At 41.2% G+C, this 20,384-nt stretch overlaps 1 protein-coding gene across 6 annotated transcripts in view; it reads left to right on the forward strand.

Annotated features, from left to right (window-relative positions):
• LOC131246431 (serine carboxypeptidase-like 13) overlaps nt 1-20,384 on the forward strand; it is a 101,914-nt gene that overhangs the window by 49,227 nt on the left and 32,303 nt on the right. The gene's annotated exons all lie outside the window — the stretch shown is intronic.

Below are 20,384 nucleotides of genomic sequence, written 5' to 3' on the forward strand. Positions count from 1 at the left end.
CGCACTGTATATGTAGGGTCCACTGTGATGTTCGTGAGACATCCACTCCGTCCATTTGATGTGTCACTCCATTTAAGGCATTGAGAACAAAATTGAAGCATTTTCAGATACCAGGCGGGCCCCAAATCACTGATTTATGGGCTGATCTGTTCGTTGGGCCACTTCCAGAGGGATCCAATGGCTGAAATTTGACTTGTACGGTTAGTTTTTGGTCCTCGAGCCATGTATGAAGTTTCGAGCCGAACAGATGATGGAAACACAGTGATCTTGCATTTTGGCTGACTTTCAGGCCGGTTGAGCTTCAGTTTCTCAATTTTCGCAGATCCCTGGCGTGTAATTTCGTCGATCTTGGTCCCATGGAGTCCGTCCCTTGCCTTTGGTGTCATTAGAGCATTAAATCTATGCTTTATCATCCTTTTTCAGTCTAAGCTCGTAAGTACACTCTGCATCACAAACACGATTAAATCAACCATTAAACAGTATTATGCTTGTAGATCCAGGTAATAACTGGGGTCTAATATGTAATATTTGACCCTCAACATACCGTAAGATGCCCAATACTACAGTCATATGAAGAGTTCGAGGAGCAGAAACAAATTGGCTGACAACTTAAACTGCGTAGGCAATATCAGGACGAGTCATTGTTAAGTAAACCAGACTCCCAACCAAACGGCGGTATAATGTGGGATCTGTAAGGAGTTCACCATTGTAACGGCCATATTGAACATTAAGTTCCAAGGGAGTCTGAACCGTCTTCTGATCCGTTAAGGAGGCCAAGGTGAGAAGATCCTTGGTATATATATGCTGGCTGACTAGGATTCCACGTATAGAACGCGAAAATTCAAGTCCAAGAAATTATCTTAGATGACCTAGGTCTTTTATCTTGAAGGATGACTTCAGAACGTCCTTTAATGCCGAGATATTAGTATCATTGCTACCAGTCAGAAGTAGGTCATCAACATAAATGAGAACAATGACGATTCCATGCTCAGAGGTGCGTAAGAATAAAGATGGATCATGACCACTTTGAGTAAAGCCAGCTCCTATAACAACATCATGAAAATGTTGGAACCATGCTTGAGGGGCCTGTTTGAGACCGTATAGAACTTTCTTCAAGCGACAGACTTTATCGGCAGGGATTAAAGAACTAGGAGGAGGTTTCAAATATACTGTTTCTTGGAGGTCTCCATGAAGAAAAGCATTTTTCATGTCCATCTGAGTGGCCAAGAGCGAACTAATGATACTGCCAGAAGAGTGCGAACAGTTTTCATCTTGGCCACAAGAGCGAATGTCTCATCATAATCAATTCTGTGTTCCTGTTTGTATTCCTGAGTGACAAGTCGAGCTTTGTATCGAGCCAATGATCCGTCAAACTTGAGCTTTACAGAATAAATCCATTTACTGCCAATTAATTGGTGGTCAGGAGGTCGAGTAACATTGTCCCACGTATAGTTATCATCCAATGTTGCAAGTTCTTCTGCCATAGCCTTCTTCCAACAATCATGACTGGCTGCCTGATGGTATGAAGTAGGAATAGATACAGTATCCAGGGTAGTATTCATGGCAGACATAGAGTATATCAAGCGATCAGGCTGTCGATGTTCACGAGTGGAACGACGTACCAAGATAAGATTTGGATCGGTTGCAGGTACAATAGGGAGAGTAGTAGGTGATGGATCTGTACATGGTCGTCGTGAATAAACCTGCAATGGACAAGGAGGTGGACTCGACGCAACCAGAATGTTAGGAAAAACAGTAAGACCGGAGAGTCTGGTGTGGGCGAAGGAGGACCAGATGAATGGAAGGCAATATGCTCAAGAAAAACAGCATGTCGTGATACCTGTACATGATGAGAGACCAGGTCATAGCAACGAAAACCCTTCTGAGTTTCTCCAAATTCCAAGTACATACATTTTACTGATTTTGGGGAAAGTTTGTTACGTTCACGTAATGCCAGATGAACATAACATACACAACCAAAAACACGAAATGTAAAATATGTAGGAAGAGAACCGATAAGAACAAAGTAGGAAGATTTACTATTCAGAACTGTGGTTGGCAACCAATTAATCAAGTAGACTGAATGCATCATAGCTTCCGCCCAGAAGGAACGAGGAACACTCATAGCTGTTATTAAGGTATTGGCAGTTTCAACAATATGACGATTTTTGCGTTCAACTACCTCATTCTGTTGTGGAGTATCAGAATAGGTAGTCTAATGAGTAATCCCATGACTCTGAAGATATGTACAAAAATTTGTGGAGAGATACTCTCCCCCTGAGTCAGAGCGGAGAGTTTGAATTTTTACTCAAAATTGAGAGTCTACCATAAAATGAAATATTTTGAATTTTTTAAACACCTATGACTTAGAGTAAAAAAAAGTAAATCCAGGTGTAACGGGTGATATCCATGTAAACAAAGCAAAAACAATGAAGGCTTTGAGGAAAATGATTCTCCTTTGCTTTTCTGTATTTGAGATAACCCTGAAAGGTTGAATTTATAGAGTTCTACAACGACTATACAAGGTAAAATGATAAATACAAAATCTTCTATTTATACATTGTCTATCTATAGAATCGGCTATACAAGGCAATGCATGTGGCCTGTCTAACATATTTTTCCATAGCCAAAGAATGGAAAAACTTTTTGTTCCTATCACCCTCCTCTAACCAGTAGATCTTGGCCTTTTGCTTCCAAAAGATTTCTTCCATCAGAGACAGTTTATTGAGCTCAGCTGAGGTCGTGCAGAGCTGGGTCTACGTAATGCAATCCACCGTTGATCGTTGAGGCTGGCCTTGCAGATGAAACTCAATGGCAATGAGTTCCTATTCTACCTACTTGACCTGATCGAAGATATTGCCAAAAACATCTTGGTTTTAAGATTTGATGGCTCTCTTAACATTTTTAAGCTTGAGGAGAAAATTGAAGACTGGGTGGTAGGATTTAGAGGCTACCGATGCTGCTTGCACCACCTACTCAAACTCTGCATGATGAACCCACATCCTTTGAAATCTGAACGGCCTTGGCACCGATCTGGGCTGCCGGCAAAAATCAGCGCTAACGGGGCATGATCGGAATTAATATGGGCAAGGTGTTCCACCCGAAAAGTTGGGAAACATGTAGACTAGGAATTTGAAATCAGCACTTTGTCTAATTTGGCCCATACTCTGTTACCACTTGACTAGTTGTTACATCACGTAAACCTGGCCCCAGAGAAGCCTGCATCAATGAGACCAGCATTGCTTGTTGCCTCAGCGAAATCCCTCGAACTTGAAATATCATGAGGTCTTCTACTTCTTGTCTTAGAGACATTTAAAACAGCGTTGAAATCGCTGCTGACTGCCCATGGACCTTGAAGGGATTTAGATAGGGAGGATAGGTCATCCCATAAGTTCCTTCTGAGGCACCTATCACTGCTAGCGTATACAAAAGTTAGGTTGATAGGCTGTAGGAAATTCTGGATATTGACAACAACAGATAGAAATTGAGAGGAAACATGCAAAACAGATAAGGAAATTAAGATATTGTAAAAAACCCATATCTTTCCTCCATCTGCATTCGAACAGGAAGAGTGGAAGCCCAACTTGAGCCCCGTTCCTACTCTTTTGGCATCTCTGAGCATAGTCTCTAAGATAACCAGAATCCAAGGCTTATGCATGTTGATTAGCCTCTTTGTAGATCTGATTGTCCTCTGATTACCTATGCCTCTCGCATTCAAACTAGGATTTTATCCATCGTTCAAACAACTAGTAAACACAGCCCTGTGCTTCAGTTTCCGAAGTCTGGCATCGCATACACCCTTGGAGACAAATGAATTCACCTGTTTCTGAGTAACAAAGACTAGACCTGTCACTGGAGACAATTCTGAGTCCTCACTCGACGTGTAGGAGGTATAAGCGTCCTCTCCATTAGATTCGGTCTGTGTCTGTGCCACAAATCGACGCTGGGGCTCTCTCTGGGCTAAATCTGGACAATCATCTAGGGGATTTGCTTCCTCCTCATTAACTACAAAATGGGCTCTGTTAAAGTAGGGGGAGAGATCAATATGGAATCTTGGACTGCAGTAAGAAGATTTCATTATATTTGGATAAGGCCTGGAGTTCGCCTGAAGAAGCTGAGGAGTGATATCTATTGATTGCAGCATGGATATAGGCTGATCTGTGGGGTCTGAGAGGATGGATTGGCACTTAGATTTTCCCGAGTTCTTCCTATTCTCTCCCCATTTGATTGGGGAATTGCCTGCTGATCTGGATCGAATCTGACTATGTAACTTTTGAGTGTTGTTGTTGAGGGTTAAGATACAATTGGGAGGAATCTCTGCTTTGTTAGAGTAAGTGGACTAAGATGGAGAGAGTTCACACACTTCAATCTGACAAGTGGGAACAACCTAGGGATCTACCTACTTATCTGGAGGCCTGCTATCTTCCAGGTAGAGTCTAGGTGGAAGGTGTAATTGCTGCTGCTGTTGGGGCCTGCAATTGGGAGGTATGCCTGCTAAATATTTGTGTTGAGTGTCCACAGGGGATTTTCCACAAACATGTGTAGGTCTGTCTAGAGGGCCTAGCCTTGCCGTGGGATTGACTAAGGCCTTGTGATAAACATCTACCGGGGGTTGCTCGGGGGGCACTGGAGAATTGTGAAAACACTTAATCCTATGGGGCAATAGCTGGAGAATGGTTAAGATATCCAAGGCATGGTCGGGATAGCGATTCCATCTCTACGTGAATGGGATATATTCTGTCCATAACTCGGAGCTTGAGGACATTGTTTGCATCGATACCCAGTTTGAGGCACACCTTAATCCTAGCAAAAACCTGAAATATACCATGTTTACTGTTGGCATCCGGTTGCAACACCTTATCGAAATGGCTACCCAGATCAATGATCACTGCTTTTAACCATGCATGAGTCGGGATACCGAAGAGTCTAATCCAGGTCCCATCTGCCCCGTAAACTGTATCCGGGGACCAAGGGGCCACTGAAACTCGACCCATTTTGTGATGGAGTGAGGAATCGCCTTGAAAGCTCAGCAATTCGACTCCATTCTCGAAGGATATGAGGAAGGAAGTTGGGGAAAACCTAGCTAAGTCGATAGCAGAGGCCTGAAATGTAGACTCCTTGATTCCCTCCCACAGCCGCAGAATGGACACATTGACATCACCTGCTGAGCCCACCAAACTTAATTTCAGTTCTTCCAATTTGAAATCCACCGCGCTCTAATCTGCAATGGTTGTATAGTTATCAACGCCCTTAGCCTGAGAAGAAAGACCTAGTTTCCCTGTTTTAACTACCGACACATACGAGTCTGGGAATGCAGCTGAAACTTTGGGCTGATTGTGTGTGACCTGACCAGTTGGGTGAGGGTTAGGGACCCTTGGATTTGCAATCTTGATAGAAACAGGTCTGTCGTCGATTCTCTGGCCATCCAGGACATTTTTCGCATTGAAGGCATCTTGCTCATATTGGAAACGCACAAACCCAAATCCCCTAGGTTTAGCTGAATCGGGGAAGCTTGGGATATACACATCTATGATCTTACCATACTTACTAAAGATGTTCCACATGTCGGAGGCAGAGCAGTCGAAGGGAATGTTACCCACAAAAATGTTAGAAAAGTAAGTGTTTCTTGTACACAACGGAGGATAGAAGAAAGTGATAACGAAATGATCAGATCTATCAGGTTTAAGGCTCGACTTGAATAGTCAATTTCTCAAGACAGATTTGTTGCCCTTTTTCTGGAAGTTTCAGCAAGTGCAAACAAAGGAAATCTACAAATTGTCTTCAGGATACAATGAACTCTCAATCCGATTTTCAACACGAAAATTTGCACATTTAAGTGTTGAACAAATCTCTAGTTTTGACACCGATATGCCTTAAAACGTTCAGGAAAAAAACTCAGCAAGAGATTAGATTGACAGTAATTGCATAGGAGATGATATAAACTCAAGGATTAAGAGTATGTACTTCTGGATTATAGTATCCAGGATTTATATTTATTGAAAGGTTATGGATTTCTTCCTGAAGAGGTGCTAAAGAGCCTCTTCAAGAAATCCATACCCATTCATAGCAAATAATTGCCTTTTCATGAAAGGACATGACTCTATGTCATATGGCAGTTATTTCTGTACCCATTCAGACAGAAGCAGTTATCCAACAAGAAAAACTGTATCCACATAAGCGACACATGGCATAGGTGTCACATGTAAATCATGTCACAATTACTCTCAATTAGCAAAAAAGGTAATAAAACATCAGGGTACCATGGCCCAAAAAATTGAACCGTGTGCCAAAAAGACTAAGGCTCTTATTGCTCCTTACGACGATGCGAAGTGCTAAGTGCGCCTAATAAAGCGCCAAAAAATGCCCAAGCAGCTCTACAGCCCACGCCACCCGCGCGCGTGTGCGGACGGTGCTTTTCACCGTCCTCGAGGAGATTTGTACCCTGATTGCATAAGCAAAAACCCTTTCTCTTACCGTTTGGCTATACACACTATTTATGGAAAGTTTAAATAATTACTATATTTATTTACTTTCTAAAAATAACTTTTATTTTTGAAATTTATTTTTTTATTCTAAAAAACACAACAATTCCCCACAATTTCAAAAATAAAATCAGATTCTGAACGAATGGCATATCAATATAAATAGGTGCATAAGTAAAGGTATCTTTTGGATTTGAACCTTTACTTTAGTGTATACGTATCAAAATTATGTCAGGTACTTAGTGACCCATTAGTCTTGAACTAAGGACCGTATATGACTCACCGGACACATAACACACATCTATTCATATATAACTGGAGATCTAAAAGTTCGCACATTTCTGGCCTTGTGCGTATCCTTATTTCATGAGTATTCTAGAGACGATCCCAATCTCTTCAAAAGCGGCCTCACTTCTCTACTCATACAGGTAGATCTATCAAAAATGATTCTTCTTCATCTCGGCAAAGTCTGCTTATAAATCTATTAAGAGTTAGTACTCAGTCTCTTATTAAATGCAGAAACCAAACACTAGACTTTTAGGAATGAGACTCAAATTTTCTTTTTCTAGTGTATATTTCAGTCACATACTTGACTTGTTTGTCCCTTTAAACCTAGCCTATATTTCAAAACATAGGTAGGGTTGCCATCAAGAGTGAAAGTTACATCTTTATGGATCTTAGTCCTATTCCTTTAGTGGTTCTTCTTATCTGATCTCTTGATAAACCTTTTGTCAAGGGATCTGCTAAGTTCAGGATGGATTTAATATATTCCACTGTGATTACTCCATCTTTGAGCAATCCTTTAACAAAGTTATACCTTAGACCTACATTTCTAGACTTACCATTATAAGTCTTACTCATAGCACGACAAAGAGTAGCCCGACTATCACAAAAGATATATATGACAGGAGTAGGTTTTAGCCAATATGGGATTTCCATCAGTAGGTATCTTAGCCATTCACCTTTTTTACAAACAGCGCCAAGTGCAATAAACTCACTTTCCATTGTAGAGTGAGATATGCACGTTTGTTTTTTAGATGCCCATGATATTGCTCCTCCTCCAAGAGTGAATATCCACCCACTTGTAGATTTAGATTCTATGCTATCTGCATTCTAGCTTGCATCGTTGTACCCTTTAAGTACAGCAGAATATGATTTATAATGCAGTCCATAGTATATGGTTCCTCTTAGATACTTTAAAACTCTCGAAATCGCATTCCAGTGTACTTGTCCTAGATTACTGGTATATCTGCTTAGCATTCCTACTGTGAATGCTATATCGGGTCTAGTGCAATTCATTCCATACATTAAACTCCCAATAACACTAGCATATTCTTGTTGTGCTTTACATCTACCAGTATTTTTAACCAATTTAATACTTGGATCAAATAGGGTTGAAACCGGTTTATCATCATAATGATTAAACTTCTTTAACACTTTCTCTAGGTAATGAGATTGTGTTAAAGCTATTCCATCATTAAGATTATAAATCTTAATACCTAATATTACATCAGCTTTGCCCATATCCTTCATGTCGAAGTTGGTACTTAGAAACTTTTTAGTTTCTTTCACACAGTCCTCATTTGGTCCAAATATTAGCATATCATCTACGTATAGGCAGATAATGATTTGACCTTTAATATATATGCACTTATCTGCTTGGTTTACTCTAAAATCATTAGATTGTACTACTTTATCAAACTTCTCATGCCATTGTTTAGGAGCTTGCTTGAGCCCATAGAGAGATTTAACTAGTTTACACACTTTCTTCTCTTACTCGAGTTGAACAAACCCTTTAAGTTGTTCCATGTAGACTTCCTCATCTAGATCACCATTTAAGAATGCCGTTTTGACATCCATTTGATGGATTACTAGGTGATAAATTGCTGAAAGAGCAATTAAAGTCCTAATGGTAGATATTCGAGCAATAGGAGCATATTTATCGAAAAAATTGATATCTTCCTTTTGTCTAAATCCTTTGGCTACCAATCGAGCTTTAAACTTATTTATGGTTTCATTAGGATTGAACTTTCTTTTAAAAATCCATTTACATCCTATAGGCTTTGAACCTGGTAGAAGATCGACCAAACACTATGTGTTATTGGAGACTATGGAATCCATTTCATCGTCAATGGCTTCCCTCCAAAACTATACATTAGGAGATGAGAGAGCTTCACTAAGTGTTGATGGATCACTTTCAATACTTAGTGGTAGAGTAATCTCCTTTCTTATTTCATTTCCATCCTTTCTATAAGGAACATATAAAAATCTGGGCCAAAAGATGTTTCTTTTCTTGTCCTTTTCAATCTCCTTGGTTCATTTCCTTCTGGATGAGTATTAGATTTATCATGAAAGTTGTTAAGCTCTTCGTTCATTGGTTCTATTATATTTTCATCAACCTGCGTTTTTGTATAGTTATTTATATAGTCTTTGTATACTGTATTTTCAAAAAATATAGCATCCCTAGACTCTATAATCATGTTTTTGTCAGCAAAAGAAGTTTGTTCTAGAACCAGGAATCTATATACGGGACTATTAATCCCATAACCCACAAAGGCACACCTGATTCCTCTAGGACCTAATTTTACTCTTTTAGAATCAATAATCCTAACTTCTGCTATACTTCCCCACACTTTAAAGTAATAAAGATATAGTTTCTTCTTTTTCCATAATTTATATGGGGAGATATCCAATTTTTTGTGTGGGATAGCATTTAAAATACAGTTTGTTGTTAATAATGCTTCCCCTCATAAATTCAGTGGTAATCCAGAATTTGATATCATACAGTTGATCATCTCAACTAATGTCCTATTTTTGCGTTCCGCTAGGCCATTTTGTTGAGGTGTGTAAGGTGCCGTAAATTCATGGATTATACCATTTGATTCACAAAATTCATTGAATTCATTAGAAGAGTACTCACCTCCTCTATCACTTCTGAGGGCTTTAATCTTTACATTCAACTGATTTTCTACTTCGGTCTTATAAAGCTTAAACTTTTCAAAGGCTTTATCTTTAGATTTTATCAAGTATACATATGAAAATCTAGTGAAGTCATCGATAAATATGATAAAATATATTTTTCCTCCACGAGTTAAGGTATTATTTAAATCACAAATATCAGAATGAATTAACTCCAAGGGTTATGTTTTTCTCATGCTAGTCCCAAACGGTTTTCTGGTTATTTTAGAACGGGCACACACATCATCCCTTCTTGTTGTATTTCATATTTAGGTATAAGTCCTAGGATCATCATTCTTTTCATTGAATGATAATTAACATGACCTAGTCTAGCATGTCATAAAGATACTGAATCCACTATATAAACAAAAACATCATTATTATTATTAATATTTAGTTTAATCATACCATTACATGAATATCCTTTGCCAACAAACATACCATTCTTGGTGATAACCAACTTATCAGACTCAATCACTATTTTGAATCCTCTCTTATTGAGAAGATCGCCTGACACTAGATTTTTAGACATGTCAGGTACATGCAATACATTTGTTAGTGTCAGTCTTTTGCCTGATGTAAACTGAAGCTCGACTGTTCCTTTTCCAACAACGTTCGCACGAACGTTATTACCCATCTTCACTTCTTGTCCAGTTGTAATACCTTCATAGGTCTTGAAGATGTTTCGGTCCTTCGATATGTGAATGGTTGCACCAGTATCTAGCCACCATCCACCATCGGATATTACTGTGTTAGCTTCAGTAACCATTGCTACAAGTTGGTCTTCTATCATGTTAGCCTAAGCTTTTAGTTGCTTCTTCCTGTGTCGACATTCCTTTATGTAGTGTCCTGGCTTGTTGCAGAAGTGACACTTGCCCTTTTTCTTAAACTCTATATCTTTCTTTGGGGGAAAAGATTTGGAGTTTTGAGATTTTGGCTTGTCATCTTCTACAATATTTGCTTTGGAATGATTTTTCGAAGCACTTTCTTTCTTGTCTCGGTTTCTGGACTCTTCTTCTATACGAAGATGTCGTTGAAGCCCTTCAAGATGGACTCTTCTTCTATACGAAGATGTCGTTGAAGCCCTTCAAGAGTATACTTCCTTTCATCATGTTTCAGTTTCTTTTCATAATCAAACCATGATGAGGATAATTTTGCAATTACTACACCGATCAGGAATTCTTTAGGAAGATCTATCCCACTAATCTTCAATTCATCAACCAAGTTCTGTAGTTCGGTTACTTGGGAGAGACTTGGCTGATCATTTTTAAACTTGAAGTGGACATAATTGTCGATCAGAAATTTCTGAGTACTGATCCCTTCAGTTTTATATTTTTGATCCAATTTTGTCCACAGATCTTTAGCGGAGGATATTTTACGGTACGAATTATAGATAGAATTAGAGAGGGCGTTTAGGATATGACCTTTGCATAGAAAATCATCCTCCTTCCTTTTCTTCCGTTCTTCCTTCACTTGATCTGAGTCGTCTTCTTTTGGCTCAAGTAGAGAAGACAGATCATCACCTAAAATGTAGGATAACTTGAGAGTAGTCAGAAAGAAAAACATCTTCTGCTGCCATCTTGAGAAGAATTGACCGTTGAAACGATCCAGTCGTACAAAGTCTTGGTTCATAACTTGAATGGAATGAATTGCCTCCATTGTGAAAAGATAAGAATTCCATCTTGAAATGTTAGAAAAGTAACTGTTTCTTGTACACAGCGGAAGATAGAAGAAAATGATAATGAAATGATCAGATCTATCAGGTTCAAGGCTCGACTTGAATAGTCAATTTCTTAAGACAGATTTGCTACCCTTTTTCTGGAAGTTCCAGCAAGTGCAAACAAAGGAAATCTGCAAATTGTCTTCAGGATACAATGAACTCTCAATCCAATTTTCAACACGAAAATTTGCACATTTAAGTGTTGAACAGATCTCTAGTTTTGACACCGATATGCCTTAAAACGTTTAGGAAAAAAACTCAGCAAGAGATTAGATCGAGAGTAATTGCATAGGAGATGATATAAACTCAAGGATTAAGAGCATGTACTTCTGGATTATAGTATCCAGGATTTATATCAATTAAAAGGTTATGGATTTCTTCCTGAAGAGGTGACAAAGAGCCTCTTCAAGAAATCCATACCCATTTACAACAAATAATTGCCTTTCCATGAAAGGACATGACTCTATGTCATATGGCAGTTATTTCTATACCCATTCAGACAAGAGCAGTTATCCAACAGGAAAAACTGTATCTACATAAGCGACACATGGCATAGGTGCCACATGTAAATCATGTCACAATTACTCTCAATTAGCAAAAAAGGTAATAAAACATCAGGGTACCATGGTCCAAAAAATTGAACCGTGTGCTACAAAGACTAAGGCTCTTATTGCTCCTTGCAGCGATGCGAAGTGCTAAGTGCGCCTAATAAAGCGCCAAAAAACGCCCAAGCAGCCCTACAGCCCACGCCACACGTGCGCGGACGATGCTTCGCACCGTCCTCGAGGAGATTTGAACACTAGTTGCATAAGCAAAAACCCTTTCTCTTACCGTCTGGCTATACACACTATTTATGGAAAGTTTAAATAATTAATATATTTATTTACTTTCTAAAAATAACTTTTATTTTTGAAATTTATTTTTTTATTCTAAAAAACACAACAAAAAAGGCTGAAACGTACTGACGGAGCTGGCCTTACTGTATGCCCAATGTGGACAAACCTCGTGGGAGATTTCCTTCTCGAGAGCCTTGTGGGAGGTCGGGGAGAGGGAGCCCTCTCCCTTTAATGGGGCATCGGCGATACTCAGAGAGCCCTAACAGGGTAGTTCTCTCATTGTTTTGCTCACTAAGGGAGACGAATCCATGTCCTGCTTTGAAGTGTTTTGGACGATCTTTCTTTCCATTCTTTCTCCTTTAGAGATCAAGAAAACTTCTTAAATGGATTTTACCCCTATGTATGATGGTTACCTCTCATGAGCTACTTTACCCTCCATGGAAAAAAAGGAGATATCTTGGATCTATGGTTTTGATCCCATTCTACGGCTCCAAGAGGATGGTATTGCATCCCTTACTACATATTTTACACTTCATATAAAAAGACCCATCTCCAACTCCCCTTTATTCTAAGCATGCAAGTGCATACCTATAAGTTGAAAATGCCCCCGCATTAATCACCCCTAGTTAACCACTTGCTCTAAAATCTCGAACTGATAAAGCATAATGAATTAATCCCTTTATCTCATAGTCCAGGCCCCAGATCCATGGGTTAGGTACTCAGCCGAACCCTTCTCGTGGGCCCCAAATTCATGACTTCCGCCCCCATGGGTCCGAAATCCATGGGTTCCGCCTCATACGAGCCACCCACCTCACACATGCTCTAAATCTATGGGTTTTGCTGGGCGCTCACCCTGAGTATGCCCCTACATCCCACATGCCACCCCACTCGAGCCCAGTGTGAAAATGTCCCCTCATTAGAGGGCCTTATGTAGGGCACAATTCAAAAACCTGAAAACTCAACTCAACTCAATGCTCAGGCGAGTCAGCTGGATCGAAGCCTCAACGAGACTCGACAGGAAATTTAATTATTACTAGATTAAAAAGAGTAGGAGCCCAATAAAACTTTGAGATAGTTACAAAAAGCTTGGCAATAGCAAAGAAGATGCAGTGTTGGTGAAGTGTGCTACCTCTCTTTGAAGTGGTTTGAAGTTCAGACCTTACTACTCCCTTCCATACATTTAAAACTTATCTCTTTTCATGAGTCATAAGGCATGTGATTCGGTTTGAGCCGCATTGAATTGACCCAGTTGAGTTGACTTAGTCGAGCTTCAAGTTAAGTGAGTTTTAAAACTAGGGTGTAGGGTGTAAAACTCCATGCATTCTTCTTCTTGACCGACCTAGCTCCACAATAAGGGGGTGTTTGGATCATAAGTTACTTAAGATAAGCTACTTATGCCTTAAGTAGCTTTTCTTATTGGGAGGGACAGCAATGGTAAATTCCTCTTCGGATTCTCCTGTGGGTACAACTTCGGCTCTAACACAAGGGCGGAAATCAAGGCGATCTTAGACGGGCTCATGTTGGCTTCCCAATTGGGATGCCCTAGAGTGCAAGTGGCGAGCGACGCTAACGTTGTGGTGAGGGCCCTGTCCAACACTTTGAATATTTGCTGGTTCATCCGGTACTGGAAGGCGAGAATCGAGTCCATCTTGCAAGACTTAGAAGTGCACATGATAGCCCACACTCCTAGAGAGGCAAACTCGGTTGCCGACGGTTTGGCCAGGCTAGGGAGTGAAAGTCAAGAAAACCACACATTCTGCTCATGGGATTCCCTTCCGGCCTCCATCCGTGGTCTTCTGTTTCTTGATAAAGTGGGCCTAGGTAACCTGCGGGTTGCTTAACCCAAGCTTTCATGTTTTTGGTCCGTTTTGTTCATATGATAGGGGGGCCCATTCTGCTTTGCTATTGGCCCACCCTGAATGTAGTCTTGTAAGCCGTTCCCGATGATTTTCCTTGAATATATTGTCCAATTTAATAATAAAAAAATGTAGCTTTTCTTGATTTCTACTTATTAAACCGAAGTGATTAAGTAACTTTAAATAAAAAAGCCACTTATAATTGATCATAAACCAAACTTATCTCAAATAATTACTTATCTACTGCTGTAAGTAGAAAAAGTAACTTATTTGGTGGTATCGAAACGGACCCTAAGTGTCAACTCTAGCTTTGTGACTAACGCTAAGCCATTGTCAAAGGTGCCCCCTAACACCTCTTTATACAGTTACAAAGGAAATCTTCCTTGCTCCCTTCATTTAGCACTCTTCAAATAGAGTCCTTCATTGAATGTCAACTCCCACATTCTAATAGGAAAGAGAGTTTCCTCATTCTTTCTCTTCCTATGTCTTAGTCCTCTTTAGGAAAGAACTTATCACCTATGTGTCCAAGTTTCTCCTACAGAGCTATCCACCTCTGTCAGATTGACATTTACCATCTCTCTAGGCCTAACTACAAACCTCTATGGTTGCATCCATCCATTTTTGAGAGAGTGATAGGACAACACTCACAATCCAAACACCTTTGTCTCCATGTCCACCTAGGGGTTACCTCTTTATGGGCCTAACCCCAAATTACTAGGATCCATTCTTAACACCTCAGGATGTTAGCTCTAACATTCTCTGAGCACCCCATGCATCTTAAATCCCATTGCACATACAGAACACTATTGCTTTCTCCTTTTTAATCCTTCTTCAGGACTCTCTCAGAATATCAGTGTTGGCATTCCTCTAAAACAACACTATTGTTCTGTGATTCAGTCCCACAAGAAGAACTCATTAGATTGTTGGTCCTGACACTAATTTGCATTTAGATACACCATTAGCGGCACTAGCATCATTCCTCCCACCAAAGGGACTCCCAGAATGTTAGCATCATTCCTTCACAAAGTTTCACCTGAAAGCAATCCTGAAATTGTGACCATGTGCATTAGTCCCTCCAAGGGAACTCATTAAATGAAAAGGAAATAGTACATTCTTCTACTATTGTTCCGGTAAATATTCTAGCCCTAGAGTATTATCACAGATAGTTTCTCCATTTTATGACACGCATATAAAGTATAATCTATTCATCGATGAACTGATGGTTGGATTTAAAAAAAATAGAGAGAGAGAGAGAGAGAGAGAGAGAGAGAGAGAGAGAGAGAGAGAGAGAGAGAGAGAGGGTGATCAGGTCTAACAAGGCCTGGTGATAGCTCATAGGCCTTGAGGCTAAGCTCAAACATGCAAAAACAAGCAAGCATCAACTATCAATCGACAGTATGAGGATCGGAGGGGGAAGTTGAAAATCTCAACTGCCGCTGCAGATGGCTCCAGAGAACACCACAGTAAGAACCAGAGCTGAAAACAGAGTTCCAACAGCAGCCACACAGCACCAATCCCCAGGAACAGCTACATCCAAAGATGAAGTGGAGCCCAGATGGCTAGCCCCCTGCTAAGGCCAGACAAGTATTCCATTCTCTGTCTCAACCTCTAGCTGAGTATCAAGAAAAAGCATCCACCTGCAAGCTTGTGGCAGCTAGCCATGACAAAAGACATCCAAGAGAGGCATGGGCAGGCTAACCGAGCAGAGATTGGACCCGCACTGGGCAGAAACAAGGCTTTGATGGCTGGTCCTAGACAGTCCCTAGATGGGATTGAAAGATAGCTCAGAGGTAGAGATCAGCCAATCCCCTTCTTTGGTCTGTGGTGCCTAATTTGGCCAATGCTAACCTTGTCTAGAATAATGGATCCTCTGATGAGGGTGGGGAGGTCACACATTGAGAGGAAAATCTTATTTGGGGAGCCACTACTAGTAGATTTGGCCAGACCGTCTGCCACCGAGTTACCTTCTCTGAGAGCGTGGGAGTAACAGATGTTGAGAGACTGGGAGAGCTGCTGGATGTCTCCCAGGAGGTACCAAATGTTCCAGCTGTGGGAGTTGATGGGATTGACCATTGAATTAAAAATTGCATGCGAATCAGTTTTAACTATAATGTTTAGCAAGCCTTTGTCTTTGCACAGAATCAATCCATCAACCATAGCATGGGCTTTAGTGATTGTGTTGGTAATAGGGCCATAGCTTTTCTGGAAAGCGAAGATGAGGTTTCCCTTGTAGTCTCTGCAAACTCCTCCTTCACCCCCTTCCCCTGGGTTGCCCCTAACTGAGCCGTCAACATTCAGCTTGGCCCAGCCTGGCAGGGGTTTTCTCCAAGTGATGATTTGGGCCTTTTCAGAGGAGGGAGGGGTGTTGATAGCTGATCCCAATGTGAGCATGGTGTTTGTTCCCTGAATGGAGGAAGAGACCAAGTGGGGCAGCTGGGTGCCTAATTCTTGGAGCCATCTCATAATTTTGGTGATTGTTGGGTCTGCAGAGAAGGGGCGATTGTCGAATTTGGCTGCATTCCTTCCAATCCATAATTCCCATATGATGAGAAAGGGGGCGAGACCCCGTAGTAGCTGTCAGGAGGAAGATTTTCTGGCAGACGCAATCCAGAGCTGAATCCGATTGTTGATAGATTGGCCCTGAGGAAACCGGACCTGAAATAAACGGGCAAAGTGGTTCCAAACTATGGAAGTGATCAGCCCATTACATAGTAGGTGGTTTAAGTCTTCAACACTATGGGAGGGCTGAAGCATTGGCTAATGGTTGGCATGGGTATTGTGGGGGAGGGGGTCGAGAGGTTGGGGGTTGTTGGATGATTGGAGGGTGGATCTTTGACTGGTCTGGGTGATGAGGCTGAATGTTGGAGCTGAAACAGAGTTGAGGGTGGGCTGCCGGGGTAGACTTTGGATCCGCTGCAAGTTATGGGCTGCAGGCCTATTACCATTGGGACTGTTGTGCATTGGAGAGGGCTGTTGGTTGCCAGCGATAGATGAAGCATGGAAAGAGAATGGATTCTCACAGCAGACGCATTTTGAGGCTAGGCTGATGACTATTTTCTGAACTATGCTGTCCACCGGGATTGCTTTATGCATCACCTTCCATAGGAAGATGGCGAGCTTGGGAGGAAGATACTTGTTCCAAGCCCAAGGGGCCCATGACTGTACGGGGAGGGATGCACGGATGGCGTTCCAAGCTGAATTGGTTGAAAATTTACCAAATGACGTGAGGTTCCATATGAGCCCATCTTTCCTTATGGAGAGGGAGATACCACTATCTTTGATCGCTTGGATGGAGGAAGCAGGGAGCATAGCATCAACCAAGGATAGGTTCCAACTGCCATGGGGGCTTAAGAAATCCTTAACCAAGGCATTTCTAGATGAATCTTGAGGAGGGGAGAATGAGGTTCCTATCAGCAGCCTGTTACCGGTCCAATTGTCAGTCCAAAATTTAACGTTTCCCTCTCCTATCATCCATCTCGAGTTGAGGAGGAAAAAGAGGAGGTTGGCTCTGATCTCCTTCCAGATGCTGGAACCTCCAATATAGGGCTGGTTAGAGTCTGAAATGAATCTGAATAGTTATTTGGCTGAGAATAGCTTTGCCCATAGAGATTTCCCTTCAAGTAGTCTCCAGGCCATCTTGCAGCGAAAGGCTTGTATAACATCAACCGGTCTACTAATGCCAAGACCTCCCTCGAGTAAAGGAAAGCATAACATACTCCATCTAACCCAATGCCTTCGATTCCCGTCTTCTGAATTTCCGCAAAAGAAGGAGGCTAGCATCGACTCGATATGATGGTAGGCTCTTTTCGAAATGTTAAGGGCTAATAGCAAATGCACAGGAATGCTCCCTAGGACATGCTTGATGAGCACAAGTTTGGCCGCCTGGTTGAGAAGCTTGGCCGTCCATCCCACAATCCTAAGTTCAATCTTCTGAATGAGAGGAAGAAGATGCTGGTATCTGACTTTCCCTTTAACAAGCGGGGCTCCAAAATATGAAGGGAAAGGAGGATTGCTGGAAGCCTGTGATATGTGAGATTTGCCTAGCCCTCCCAGGTGGAGCCTTTTTGGGGAGAAGGAAGCAACTCTTCGACGGATTAACTCTCCGACCAGATCCTAACTCATAGGATTGAAGGAAAGAGAGAAGGGAGAGTATCGAGGAGATCCTGCCATTAATAAAGATAATAGTATCATCAACGAATAGAAGATGTGATATGGTGGGGCTATTCCTGGGAAGTTTGTAAGGGACGCAAGTCCCTGATAAAAAGAGGCGATTAAGACCTCCGCTGCGATAATGAAAATGGTCGGGGAGAGAGGATCTCCTTGGCGTAGACCCCTCAACGATTGGAAGAAGCCAAAAGGTCTTCCGTTTATGATAATGGAAAACCAACAGCCCTCCCAGCATTGTTGGGCCAACCGGATCCAATTTGGGCTGAATCGGAAGGAAAGAAGGACCTCCCTTATGAAGCACCATTCCAGTCTGTCATAGGCTTTTTTCATATCCAACTTGAATATGATATTCCCTCCTAGAGTTTTCCTGTCTATGTCGCAGGCCATTTCAGAGGCAATGGATATACTTTCAACAATGGATTTGTCCTTGGTGAAGGCACTTTGCTCTTTGGATATGATTGAAGGAAGGAGGTTGGAGAGCCTGGACGCGATGATCTTGGAGAATATTTTTTTAATGCAGTCGCATAGACTGATGGGCCTATAGTCTGCAGAACTGACTGCATTAGGCTTCTTAGGGATGAGGAAGATTGATGTGCATCGGAAGGCTCTTGGGATTTGACCTCCCTTAAAGAATTCACAGGCCACTTGGAGAATATCGTCCTTGATTATGTCCCAGCAAGACGTATAGAAACCTCCAGAGAAACTGTCTGGACCCGGCGCACTCTCTGCGGGAATGGCAAAAACAGCAGCTTTGACCTCCTCCATGCTTGGAGGTCGCATGAGAGAAGAGTTCATATGGATGGAGATCAGAGAGGGGATACAATCAAGCAGGCCTGGAGGGATCGAGGAGGTCTCAGAGGAGAAGAGGTTAGAGAAATACCTGACGGCTTCTGCTCCTATATAAGAATCTGACTGAAGAGTGGAACCTAAGTTAGCTGGATGGATGTGATTGTAGCTTTTCTTCTTCTGTCCATCACCGAGGCGTGAAAAAATTTGATATTCTTGTCTCATTCTTTCAGCCATGAAACTCTGGACTTCTGCTTCCAATAAGTCTCTTCCTGAAGGAGGGCTTTCTTGAGGGCAGCTTGAGCTAGGTTCAGCTTTTCTCTGTCCATATCTGATCTGGATTGAGTAAGACCAAATTCTACCCTGTTCACTTCGTCTTCAGCGAGCCTGACTGCCTGAAATATGTTCCCAAAAATTGTGAGTTCCAATTCTTCGGGCAGGCCTTTAGTCTTTTCATCTTCAGGAATAGCCGGAACATGGGAGTGACCTGCTCCTCTTGCGCCCAAGATTCATTGACCACTGATAGGAAATGAAAAGAAGGTCGTTGGACATTGCAATCCTTTCCCCTTAAAGAACTTCATACTTCTCAAAGAAAGAGTTCTCTGAACTAGTGTTATATTTTATTTTTCTTTTTCTTTTTGGGTGCAATTTTAAATTACTAATCATAAACGTTGAAAATTTTGTGAGACTTTTCCCTCCTAAAAATATGGTGATCAACACTGTAGAAAAATGTTACAGTTAGTTATTATTAGATCATTTTATTAATGTGATTTTGAGACAACACAGATGTTCTGAACCATTTATTCATTGTGCCCCATGAGATGTCAAGATAGACCAAAAACCTCTATGAAGGGACAATCCTAACCATTCAAAAAAATACTCTATGACGAGATAGTCCATTCTATTCATTTCTGCAAATGGATGGTTAATAAAATAAAGCAATGATCCACAATCACGGGGCAATGTATTAGAAAATGGAGATGAAGCAAAGAAACTTAAAGGTAGGCTCCAGGAGAGTTACACTTTTGGCATCTTTGAAGCATTATTTGCACCATGTTGATATCTTCAATCAATGTACAAGGGCTTGCAACAAATCCACTGGGAGTCACAATAAGCCTAGTTCTCTCCTAACTGTGATTGATGCATTCTTCGATTTGCAAAATCAAAGAGAAATCCACTAACACAACAATGAACAAATAATGCGCCCAAACATAGATAAATCTATAAATTATGTTATACATGAACATAATCACATAATATCATAAAAGGTGTTACTAATTTTATAAAACTTATGAGTGAACATACTCAAACGACCTCTAACGATTAACACACCGATAAATGTTCTCCTGATCGTGTATGCGAGCCAATAATCGAATCACACGCAACAGAACATGTGCATGATCGGATCCAACATACCGCACCTGATTGATAGAGAGGTACAATCCAGTAGTATGATTAACGTATGCCCATCCGAAATTCAAATTGTGCTTCAAGTGCCCTTGCGCCGATGCACACACCACGACGCCTCAACTGCCTTTTCGCCTATGCCCCTGCACATCAAGTGCAAGAACCTGGGGGT

This window comes from Magnolia sinica, chromosome 5, assembly GCF_029962835.1.
Source record: "Magnolia sinica isolate HGM2019 chromosome 5, MsV1, whole genome shotgun sequence".
Classification (NCBI taxonomy): Eukaryota; Viridiplantae; Streptophyta; class Magnoliopsida; order Magnoliales; family Magnoliaceae; genus Magnolia; species Magnolia sinica.